The following is a 13,157-nucleotide window of genomic DNA, read 5'->3' as shown; positions in this document are numbered from 1 at the left end:
ATGTTCGCGTCAAGTGAGTCAACTGATGAGATGCACATATGCAATGCCATACACCTGGAACACAACTTGTTCCGCCGATAGGCTACGGACGCGGTTTTGTCATGACAGCAGCCCCTTACTCTACAGACCGTAAACGACCCATTACTCCAAGCTCACGAGAAAACAGATAAAGTCCATGGGCTGGCCTAGTGATGTCAAACCTTCGCTCTCGCGATTGATTGATTGATTGATTGATTGATTGATTGATTGATTGATTGATTGATTGATTGATTGATTGATTGATTGATTGATTGATTGATTGATTGATTGATTGATTGATTGATTGATTGATTGATTGATTGATTGATTGAAAACATTATTCTTCCACCGAGCTGGGGTGCCCGCCTCTTAACCTAGACGTAGGTAGGGGGGAGGACGAAGCAGTCCCCGCGCGTTGAGGACGGTGAGTCTTCATGGCCTCAACGGCCAGGCGGATTCCTCGAGGCTGGTCGTCTTCAGCCTCGCTCTGGAGCAAGGCCTCCCAGGCTTCTCTACTGTCAATGTTTTCTTTGGACCCCGGGTAGCCAGCACACTCCCATGTTATATGGTCTAGCGCACCTTCTTGCTTACAAATTTTGCAGAGGGCGTCGTTATAGTCCCTCGTCTGAGTGAAGTAGATCCAATGTGGTGATGTATAATTGTTTCCCTGGAGGCGCCGCCAAGTGCGAGCGTCCTCCAGAGAGAGAGACCGACGCGGAAGCGGAAAGATTCTTCTTTCGGCTTTGTAATAATCTACAATTTCCCTGTACGAGATGATGCTATCTTTCATCCCTGGAACTGGCTGCTCTAGAGTTGCCCGGTGGTAGAGTGCTCGGGCGAGCTCGTGAGCGGCTTCGTTGCCTGGGACTTCTTCATAGGCCGGAACCCAAATAAATGTTATGTCCCTCCTATAGGAGAGTCCTTGAGTGGAATTTGGAGGGCCTCTTCCGAGATTCTCCCGTTGTTAAAATTTCGGATAGCTAATTTATTATCGCATAATATTACTCCTGCTTTTGTACCCGCACAAGCGAGCGCTACTGCAACCTCCTCGGTTGTACAGGCATCCCTCGTGCACGTGGAGCAGGCTATCTTAACGCACTTGTCGCCATCAACCACCGTTGACACCGCAGTCGCGTCTCTGCCGCAAGCGGTGTCCACGTACGCTACTTTATGCGCTTATAACCTTATAACCTTATAAGGTTATAACCTTTCGCGGCGACATCGTGGCAAACAAAATGCAGCCCGTCTAGGGTGCGTCTCCTTTTACAAATTCCCATGGCATCAAGTATGGCGTTATTAGTGACGCCTGACGTGCACAGGCGCCATTACGCGCAGCTGAAAGGTCAGGTTCGCTCCGCCTCCTCAACTGCACCTCAAATCCTAGCGCCCTGCCTCAGTTAAACAATACACTTTCCAAGCGGCTCATAACTATACGGATAGCACCTCAAGAGCATTTAGATAAACTGTCTCGTAACTAAGAAAAAATCAAGGCAGTGAATCTTATCGGTGTCTAACAGTAATCGCTTAAAGATGTCCCCACCACAGTAGAGCTCCGCGCACGACTCCTATGCTATTTCTATTTCTACCCCATTAAGCAAGATAATTTTATTAGTTATGCAAGAAAACACAAAAAGTGCTTTGAGCTGCTATTTATGACAGATTCAGTCGCGTGGCGTTTCACGTCAAAGGAACTCAAGCTCAGGTACGATTTTATTACGATTGCATGCATTACGAGAAAAAAAGTATTATTTCTCTACGACACTTCAAGAACGCGGCACCCGACGCATTCCGTCAAGCATGCTTTCAGCAACGTAATCATCTTCAATACATTAATAGTATTGAAAGTAATACATCAATGTCAAATGACACATTGACTATCCAAGGGGTTACATTCACCGTCAGCACAAAGTCCCTTGCGTTTTCTTTGCTACCGGTGAAAAGAAATTGCAAAAACAAGTCGCTTCCACAAATGTCGACACCGCGCCTCAAGGTGAATTTTTTTAATAATTAAAGTTATTTTCCCACCACGTAATGCTTGGTTCTGATTCGGCTATTGCTGAAGCGTAGTACACCTCAATGTTAAGCACACCACGGCACGGGCACATGAGATAGACAAAGCAGACTGAAATGAAGCAACAAGACTATTAAAAAGTAAACTACTAATTTTTTACATTATTCTCCTGAAACTTACGTTGGTACTGCCAAATATACTACGTCATTCCATTGGGCGCCACGTGTCCACTTCCACCGATGAAATACCGCTCCAGGTGCCCAAGGGAATGAGGAGGTAAATTTGGCGGCCTGCCCGCACTCAAGCGATAGACCAGCTTCGTAGACAGCAAGAAGATAACCCAAGCTGCTCGTGGTGGGCCGGACTGGCGGTGACCTCGGAGACGTGACGAAAAACGGGGAGGGGGAGGAGAGTGACATCGACGACATAGATGCTCATTTTCCAGCCAGTTTCGGTTTCAAAAAACCTGCCAAGGGGCACTAATTGTTCGCGTAGCTTCCACGTGAAATCCGCCATTCAATATTTAATCGTTGGGATAGGTACTGTCGAGGACAGGCTTCAAAGTACTCATTTGCTGTAGCCACCTATTGTGGATAATTGGAAAGTTAATTACAGTAACTTCGCTAATTACGCACGTAATTGCGGAAATTCCTTTGTATCTAGAAGCTGCCAATTACTACACTCGTATGGTAAAGATAACGTTACCGTGATTTATATTTTCCTAACTTAGGTAATGTGGTGCAGCTACGAAAACCCACCCTGTATATAAGACATACATAACAAACACCTAATGGAGAGTAAAAAAGCACTAAAAAATGCAGCCGCCCCCGGGAGGGCTCGAACCTCCAACCTTTCGGTTAACAGCCGAACGCGCTAGCCGATTGCGCCACGGAGGCTGGACGCTGCACGGCAGCGTAAAAAAAAAAGTGAGGTTGCCTTACCGCCGAAGTCTTTCACAAAGACCGATCCCGTGGACAGCTATTCTTTATTAAACACTTGCCCGGGCCCGTCCCGAGCCCGAAAGTGTGGCACGCTGGCCCGCCCGTTCACGGCCCAGTGATTTCACGACCCGGCCCGGCCGCGAAACTCTGAATTCAGAGTTCAGAATTCAGAATCCAAGCCAAGTTTATTGTCTCAAGCGCTATCAATGTTAACATTGATAGCGCTTGAGACAATAAACTTGGCTTGGATGCAACGTTAAATGAGCTTGTCTAGTGACTTCCAGAATACTATAATACACTGCCAGCAGAAACTATTTTACATCCATTAAATAGAAATGGATTAAACGCAGGGGTAACGCTCATGTGCAATTGTACACGGCGAATTTTTTTTAAGCTGCACTAAATATTTAAACATTGGCTGTGGCATATAGGAGGTATATGCGTGCTGTATATGCGTGCTGTAATAAATACGTGCTGTACGATTCATCTTTTCAGATTATTCACGAGAAACCAGCGTAACAGCATTAAAAAATCGCGCCGAGCTTGAAGCCTTGTCACTTCGCCGTAATATATCTCCTTTAACACTATTCCATAAGCTTTACTATCACGTATATCTTCATAACGAGTTCATGTGTGAACCCTGAGCCATCTTTCCGCGTCGGGATCATTGTTGCAAAGTAAAAAGCATAATGTGTCATTCCCTCACCTTGCACCGCGAAAGAATGGAATAATCTGCCATCGCACATTGTCACCGAAACAAATGCCTCAAAATTTACAGACGCTCTACGCAGTACCATGCATACATAATATATCACGTCTGACTCTCTGATTTGTAAACATTTTTTTTTCTTTTTTTAATGCGCCGTTAACCAAAGCTTCCACGACAGTGTCACATTTTGTACAAATCATTTAGAGTTGCTGTACTGATAACTATCATTATTTTTTGTGTTTGTACGTTGATGCACTGTAATTAATTTTTTTACCAGATTTGTTTTTCCATTGTAATTACATTTACGCACTGTTCACCCCACCTATGTAACATTTACACTATGTAATACCCTCCCTAGAGGGCCTTTAGGGTTATTGTGAAATAAATAAATAAATAAAGTATGCACTGGGACTGATCCCCAGGAGGGCGCCAGCGTCGTTCCGGCTTGTCCGCCATGCTTGCGGTCCGTGCGGCCTTTCCCCTCGGGTAGGGTGTGTAAAGAAGCCATGTTTTCTTATTTGCAAGTTCACCTCGGCAGCGACTCGTCTTCGAAGTGTGCCAGCATCTGCCAAAGGTCTCAGCAACGCGTTCGCAGTGCGGTCGTGTCTTTTGCAGTGAGTGCAAATACTAGCTATGCATATTTCCCGTTTCTGCAGCGTCGACCTGCTGCATACGCGACAATGGTGAACTGCGTTGTGTTTGGTTGCAAAACCACACAAAAAAGAAGCGAGGCGACGAAAATGTCGCGCAGGTCAGCTTTTTTTCACTACTCAAGGTTGTGAAAAACCAACGTAAGAAAACCGAAGAGACGACTGCTCGAAGGAGAGCGGAGTGGCTTCGTCGAATCAACCGCAAGGACTTGGACGACTCAGCAAACCATTACCGAGTGTGCGGCAAGCACTTTATTTCAGGTAAGCGCTGATATCTCAGAATGAGCGTCAGTTCAATTTTAGTACACTTTTAATGACGCCCAGCGTAGCGGTGTCGTCGCGTTGGCGGTTCTAGGGTCAGCGAATGTCTCAGCATTCGCGCGACCGCCTCAACCCAGCACAGTCAGCCTTTACTGCAGTTTTCTGGGCTGGAATGATCGTTCTATTTTGTACTTTGTTGCCAGAAGAAAATAAGCTCAAGCGAAGGTAGCGGGTACTACAAAATTATTCTTTGAACAGTGCTGTGCGTACATATGCGAGCTGGAAAAGAAAACGCGTTCCGTTTAAAAGCGTACGTCGTCCTGAATCAGCTACTGCTGACGAGCCACTAAAACAGCTCTGCTGGTGATCTGTGGATCTCGCGTTCTATGCGGCTGTATTTCCGAAAATACGAGGCGCAAAACGAGTGTTCTGCGCCAAAAGTAAAACAAATACCTCTATAAAGAATTTCTAGTGAAAGCCTAGAGCCCACTACTGTGCTGTGCATGTAAATCCACATCACACAAGAAACAGTTTGACATTCATTTTTTGAAAGGTTGATAGTTTTATTTTTTGCTGGTCGACCAGCATATGCAATGGCTTAGGCAGACCCAGACGGTGCACCATCACTTCATTTAGGACATGGAAAAAGTGTGGACTCTGAAGGTTTGGCATCCCGGTAAATGCCCTTACTTTTTCAGGCGCTTGGTAAATAAGTGTGTATGCTGAAGTTCGTTATGCCTTCAGTAGGAATGGGCCACGTTTATTTTCGGATACAGGAGAAAGCAAAGACGCTCAGAAAGAAGAGCCAGCCCTCTGAAAGAATGCCAAGTGAGCCCAAACACAACAGTTGAAGATGACATAGTGATTACAGAAGACGCACTTTCATCTGCTGATGCTCAAGAACCAGAACAGCCACAGGTTCCTGTTGAAGTCTGTAAAAATAGAGGTACGTCCCAGAGTGCTTATCACCAGTAGTTGTGTGCGTTTAAGCAGTGGAAAGAAATGCATTTTGTCTAGAAGAAATTCCTGGTGCTAGGATCACGCATATCTGCATCTTTTCAGGGAAGGCTGACTTCATTCATGTGACTGAACTGACAATGGCTCACATCGGACAGTTGGAGGAAGAAAACAGGCACCTTCTCTCAGAGCTTCGAGATGCAAAACAGGAGCTCAGCATGCACGTGTTGTCAGAAGACATTCTGAAAACAAGGGAGGATATGGTCCAGTTTTACACTGGGCTGCCCAACTTTGCCCTCCTGCTTGTATTGTTCAACTTACTAAAGGAAGGCGCAACGCATACAAGCCGTAACTCTCTGACAGCATTTCAAGAAATGGTCATATTTCTGATGCGCCTGCGGCTCAACACTCCTCTACAAGATTTGGCCTACAGGTACTACCTTGTGTTTAACTTTCGTTTGATGAAAGTTGCCAGTAGGTGTAATTGTTATTTGCAGGTTTCACGTGTCGCAGTCCACAGTGTCAAGGAATGTCAACAAGTGGCTGGACGTGGCCTATGTTCAACTCTCTCGAGCTGTCCAGTGGCCTGACCGGGAGACTCTCCGGGCAACTATGCCCATGACTTTTCGCAAATCATTCGGTGTGGAGGTAGCAGTTGTTATAGACTGTTTTGAGGTTCTCATTGAGGGGCCTTCATCTAAGCTGGCCCGGTCGCACACATGGTCCAACTATAAAAGTCACAACACTGTAAAACATTTGATGGGCATTGCACCGCAAGGTGTAGTCACGTTTGTTTCCAAAGGCTGGTGTGGGCGGGCAAGTGATAAGGTTATTGCAGAAAAGTGTGGCATTTCGAACAACCTCTTGCCTGGGGATGCTGTTCTAGCCGACCGAGGCTTCACAATTGCCGACAGTGTTAGTATGCACTGTGCCAAGTTAGCCATGCCTGCCTTCACTAAGGGCAAGCAGCAACTTTCGGCCATGGATGTGGAGAAGACTCACAAGATAGCAAATGTGAGGATTCATGTAGAGAGGGTAGAGAAGGTAATTGGGCTCGTACGAAATAAGTACAGAATCCTCAAGCACACACTGCCTGTGGAAGTGCTCACTGGTGAAGAAAATGGACCAACAGTGCTCGACAAGATGCTTTTTATTTGCGCAGCATTAATTATGCAACATGAACAGCTCAACCGTCCCATTTGGCTGAACTCGCGTTCTTGTCGTGCATGCGCACATATCGGCATGCTTCTGCAGAAGAACCTGAGGTAGTATGTTCTTGGATTTGTCTGACTTGTTCACAACGACGGATGAAGGAAGGCGACACGGGATAACCACATAGGCACAATAACAAATCAACATTTTATTTCTCGACACAGGAAAACTCTTGGCAGCAGCTATTTGTTCCTGTGTCAAGAAATAAAACGTTCAGTTATTAGTGCGCCTTTGTGGTTGCCCCATGTCGTCTTCTTTCGTCCGTCGTTTTATTTCGCGCCTTTGTTCAAAACATAAAATTACTAACTCGCCCACCAGTACGTGCCGAGTTTGTCTCAGACGTCAAGTGCATATCTTCCTGGAGTTAGCTAGGATGGAATGGAACATTCTTGAACTCTGCGTGGATCTTGATTAAATTTCTGTCCGTTGTACGTAGAAACACGGAATTTGTTGTGACCTAGCTGTGTGTCAGTGTTTGTTTCGTCTGATACCTGCGACTGCCTTTCTTGAGTTAAAGGTGCTACAAGTACACACTGAATTGATGTAAATAAAAAATTTTTAAATTTGCTTTTGTTTTTTTTCCTACAGGTATGCATACAGAATAACATTCCACAGTGAAATTGTTACGCACTATGCATACCAAACTTCCCTCCACGTTTTCTATGTTCACGGTTTGCCGTTGCACTAAACTAGAAGGGGCAAGCTTGTCAGCCACTGCATACAAATTAGGCCTTCCTACTTTGCTCTGTGCACTCTGGGCAGTACCATTTTTTCTTCGGAGCTCTCTTTAGATTAACACACTTATAATGAAGCCAAACACGCTTGCATGTCTTGCTGTCGCACATGACCATTCTGCCCGATTCGGGACCGCCACATACACAGTACACATCTGGTGGCACAGATTCTTGATCGCTAGCCTCTTGTGGTCCTTTTAAGATTATCTGTCGAGTAACGGTAGCACAGTTCAGGCAGAATCGCAAGCTTGAAGTACAGGGTACAAGGTTGCAGCATATTCTTGCAGAACTGCAAGTCTTCATAGATTCGAAGAACGATACAATCCTTCAATGTCCAAACTACAAAATCACAGTACTTTACCTTGCACACGTAAATCTGCATTTGGACCTGATAATAATAACTGTGATTAGTCCTCAACATCACTTTGTTGTCTGCAATCTGAAGACATGCTGTATTGGACTCTGCACAACTTCTGACAGGCTTTTCTCTGCTGTTGTATGGGCACTCCACCTCCACCACCCCCCGATCGCAGCAATCGCAGCTGACCACACCATCGGGGGTTGCAGCCAGAAATGGATTTTCGGTAGAGATGTGAAGTCCAGCCTGATTATATTGAAAAATAATGTGCACATTTTTCGATGCAGCTGCGTAAGTTTTGGTAGCTTTCTGCTCATTATCCTCATGAAGTCTGTGGGCTGGAGAACTGCACATCTTCAGGGTAGCATAACCTTTTCAGCAGGGACAGCGAGGGGTTTGTGGTGGATGTTCTACACACAGCCTTTGCGTTTGATGCTGTGATGCGGCCAGCTCTGAAGGCGAACCACTTCGTAGTTCTTGCCTGCTCTCTGGTCTCCTTTTCTATCAACTCAGTGACCTGCAACGAGACAGTGAAGATATGCGGTGATATAGTTCACAGACAAGTCTGAAGACTGCAAAGTGCTCAAAGCGCCAAGGTCATTTAAAAATAGCAAAATCAGTCAACAGTTTCAACTGGCATTTGCAGGGCAGTACTGCTGCAGAAAACCAAATATAGTAAGAACCGGAAACATGCCAATTGTAGGTGATGTACCTCATGCTCAATTGACAGGCCTCCAGCAAGGGCAGAGCATTTCTCTGTGATCTCGTTCCATGTGCCCGGAATCTCCTCCTCTTGCAAATTCGTGAGAATGGCACTGGGGAACTTCATCGCCACGGGAACAAAGTGGTCAGCAAAATCAGGCTGCAAAGACAGGAGTGCTGGCCGGCTTCTGCTGTTGTGGCAAGCAGCCAGAAATGCTGCCCACTCTTCTTCTGTTGCCTCCTTAACAGCCCTTCTTTGTTTCTTCTTACGAAGAGGCTGTTCCCCATCCATGAGCCTTTTTTCATAGTTGAAGAGGCGAAATTCACGTTGGAAACCCTCTTCGGCTCGACGGATCGCACTGTTGGAGGCAGCCACGCATTTACTTTGTCTGTACATGCTTGCCCATCCCTACTCTTCACAACTGCATCTATGTAAAAAAGCACTGCTGCAATGTTAGAGCAGGCTTCCCCGAGGCCTGCCTTGCAAGTACAGTGCGCAGCTTGAACTTCACCGTCCTCCTTGATGACAAGCCAATGTGTCAGCGGTTTGTCATTGACTGACTGGGAATGCCGGACCTGCATAAATAACAAAGCTGCTTAATGCCAAAAACACTGCATAATGCTTCACAAGGTTGGGAGAGGCTTCAGAAGTGTAAAGCAAGAGAATGAAATATGCCATAGCAAGACACAGAAAACCCTTTAGGAACAAAAGAAAACGAGAACATTCTCTTTTACATAAGTTTACCTTTTTCTTTAGGATGCCATTTTAATGCCATCGCCGATTTTTTTTTGTGACTGAGTTTTTTGGATCCACTCTGCGTCCGACAATGAGACAGTCAAGTAAAGCGGACCAGGAATGAGATCTGAACTCGTTGAACACTTTCAGCATCTCTGTCATTAAAGTATGTAATGTAAAAATGGCCAAAAGCAAGGTATCGCACGATGAAGACAGAAATAAAATTAGGCGGATTACTGCCTTGCACTACACTTGAACCCACTTGCATTGGAACATCTGAAGCATTTTGGTCGAGTGTGGAAACAGTAATCTGAGCCTAAACTTTACTAATAAATGTCGTGCTCTACATTTGCTGCATTAGCGAACCATATGAAATGAAAAAGCATGCCTCAGCGGCACTTTTTCACAAGTTTCAAACACTCGCAGCCGCGCGTAATCTGCACCAAGAACAAGCACTACCGAACTACTGTCAACCCCTGTGTACACGGTCAATCCCTCTTAACTAAAACACGAGAGCTCGTTGCCATAATTTTCAGAAGCTCAGTACGTCCTACACGGCCGCTCATCACAGCAATGCGGTACAGGCATACAGAGACCCGAAGCTCGTGCTTCTCTTCTTCTTCCACTTAGCTTAGTTGTGCGTCTCCGATGGACGCACTGGCCCTCTGAAGAACACGGCCAAATGCTCGCGTGTTCTAGCTAGCTCGCGTGTTCTAGCTAAGAGTTGACGACCATGTACGTTCCTTTCTGCGCATCATTCAAGCATTTCGCAAGCGTACACAAACACGTCTGTGGATCGCACTAACTTACCTGGCAAGCGATGACGACGCAGCCGTCGGATAGCACATTCAGGCAGGCTGCTGGACCCAACCGCTCGTTAGATAATTATGGGCCTCCATTGCCTGGTATGCCTTGAACTGCTCCCTTGTTACGAAGCTTGTTGCATGAACAAGGTAGTCTTTTATATCCGTGAAGTCGACGAGCGGGTAGAGATCGGCATCGCGCCGAACTTCTTCACCTCGGAGATCAAGCGGGTCGACGCCGTCACAAAGGCGCAGCTTTTGCAGGTTTCGAGATCTGTCTTCCTCGGACAGCTCGCGTGCGTATAGGCACTTAAACGCATTTTAGCAGAATTCATGGCGCCGCTCACATGGATTACGCTGAAAGCGTGGAAAGAAGGCACAGGCGCCGCGACTCCGCGTCTCACAGCGAGCAGCACAACACCACACCGATGCAGCCAGACGGAGCTTGTGCTGGAATGTACTTCTATGCGGCTGAAAGCACGCTCCCGCAGGGCGCGCCGAGTTATTGCGCCTGACGCATGTATGGAACCACGTGTCACTGACGTCACGCTGGTTCTACTTAAACGGCTGTGGAAATAAAGACGGGGCTCTTTCCCCTTGCTGGCGTTTTGGACTACAGTCGTCTCCTGTCTTTCGTCGATCACCCATTGATAGCGGCGGCGCCGATACGACAGAGCTGGCGAGACCGCAGCAATGGCGGACGGCTCGACCGACGCTAGCGCCCCTTGCGTCTGACGTCATGTGCATACCTCCTATAGCACAATTCTAACCCGTCATCTGAATTAATCGATGAAGCGGGTAATACTTCTTGGAGAAATCAAAGTACTCAATTTGATAAATAACATAATTAAAAGCGAATTACGCGAATTAACTTTTTAATTGATTACACTAGTGCACATACTTCAGTCTTCGAATTGTTGCCTCCTAGTATGCAAGGCACATCGACTTGAAACGAATTCTGAGGATGACACCGTTTACGAGATATGCCCCGTTAACTTGGCGGTAAAGTGCCCCGTTGTTCATCTTACTTTATATGCTGAGCACGAGGTCGCGGGATCGAATCTTGACCACGGCGGCGGCATTTTAATGGGGGCGAACTGCGCTGCTAGAGAAAGCGTAGCACCGCAAATGCAAAGGGGCACCCTCTGAGTGACCTTCTGGTTTTTTCATATCAATGGGCACACAATTGAATAATGAAGGGGAAATTTGCTATCACTTGCTACGATTAATTTGAGCAGACCAATTGCCATTCATGTGGCGCTGTGTGACCATCGTAGCTTTTTTGCACCAGTTAACTTGGACGACGAGAGCACGCGGCAAACATTCACCTCCGCCTGCTGACACACACATGCAATGGCCTTGGCTGCCCTCTAGGCCCACGGCCATGCCAGCGGGCACTAGCGGTCCTGTGTGCCATGAAGCCAAGAATTATAGGCCCAATGAAACCGGTGACACTACGGGCAAGCAAGGAGATGAACACAATGAGGAGAGCGTGCAAAAAAATGCTGAAGCACCTAGTAGAATCAATGCGCGTGATTCTCGGTGGTCTCGAGACTCCGGCCGCAAAAGTGCCCTACAAGTGCTCGCCATGCTAGAGCCGCTTATCGCAGCTCTTTATATGCTATAAAGATGTTGTTTGACGATTGTGCTGTTCACGCAGGGGAGGCACACACCAGCTTCGTCCTAGCGCCTCTATCTTTATGCTCACTCAAATTGGTGACTACAGACTTGATGCGAAACCTGCTTGTGGCTTCATGGATGACATTTGTGAATGTTTGTCATCAGAGTGTTGAACTTGCTTTCACCTTTGCGCATCCCTCTTGCTATGTCATCATCATCTCTCATCACATCTTTATGTCCCCGTTCCCCCCTCCCCCTTTGCAGAGTAGCAGGCTAGAGCACCTTAGCTCAGGCGGACCTTCTTTAAATTAAATTATCTCTCGCAAACTTTGGATCGCTGGACGTGGGTCACGAGGTATGCGCCCCCTCTTTAATGTACCTTGTTGACCCCAACTTGTGCCACTAGGTATGAGCCACACTCCAATGTAGTGAAATTGCAAAGAAATCAGTCAGGTAGTATAGTATTGAAAAAAGAAAAGCGTTCAGGAAAACTTCGAAACTTCACCATTCCGTCTTCTTTGACGGGTACTCAAGATCACTGACAGCCACATGGGCGGTTAGCTGTGGGAAAAAAATGTTCTTTTGTGTTTTTTGCAACTAAGCCTCGAGAAAGGCAGTTTGTATAAAATAAATGGGGGTAGAGTAACGATATTACAGCCAATAGCCTTTTTTACGTCCCTCGGACGCCGAGTGGTGGTCTACGGAGAATTTCGCCCAACTGGGGATCTTTAACCTGCGCTGAGATGCACACGGGCCTCTTGGCAATTAGCCTCCATTCAAACTGCAATCTGCGGAGCCGGGGATTAAACGGCAGTTTCGAGCTGAGTATACTAGCGCCTTAGGTACTCAGCTACCCCGAAGGGTGATAGAGTAAGGTCATACAGGCATATGAATGTGATGAGTCCAGGTATGTGTGCAAAGACTCTCCACTACTGCGGCTGAAAGCGTATGTGACCCAGGCTGAAGCGTCAGTAGCTAAATAGCTGAGGGTCCTCGCGAAAGCGGAGGTTTCACACCATTAGGGCCGCTCATGGACTTTATTTGTTTTCTCGTCAACTTGCAGTAGAGGGTCGTCTACGGTCTGGTAGAGTAAGGGGCTGCTGTCATGACGAAACCGCGTCCGTAGCCTATCGGTGGAACAAATTCTGTCCCAGGTGTATGGCATTGCATATGCGCCTCTCATCAGTTGACCCACTTCACGCGAACATGTTTTACAGTGTATACGTCACTGATTGTAGATACGTATTTCATAAAATCAATGTAACCTCACTTCTCCGACTGCGTATTCGATACTAGTTATGTGCCACAGTTCAATGAACGTCTAAATTGTGAATCAATGTCACTGGAAAAGAGACAGTTTTCATGTGCTCCTCTTCAACGAAACTGGCTCCGGCAAACTTCCATCACTGCATAGGCGAAAAGAAGCTATAGTGCCAGATTTAAAT

General features: G+C 46.6%; 1 non-coding gene and 1 pseudogene across 1 annotated transcript; one reads left to right on the top strand and one right to left on the bottom strand.

The window, feature by feature from the left end:
* LOC139052885 (uncharacterized) lies at window positions 1–7,326 on the top strand (annotated as a pseudogene).
* Window positions 2,852–2,925, bottom strand: TRNAN-GUU (transfer RNA asparagine (anticodon GUU)). The gene has a single exon. It is a non-coding gene; the product is annotated as a tRNA-Asn (tRNA).
* Window positions 7,327–13,157: the final 5,831 nt, after the last annotated feature.

The sequence above is a fragment of the Dermacentor albipictus genome, unplaced genomic scaffold (genome assembly GCF_038994185.2).
Source record: "Dermacentor albipictus isolate Rhodes 1998 colony unplaced genomic scaffold, USDA_Dalb.pri_finalv2 scaffold_42, whole genome shotgun sequence".
NCBI lineage: Eukaryota > Metazoa > Arthropoda > Arachnida > Ixodida > Ixodidae > Dermacentor > Dermacentor albipictus.
Note: the sequence above shows the minus strand (reverse complement) of the source record. Positions and strands in the feature narration are given on the sequence as shown.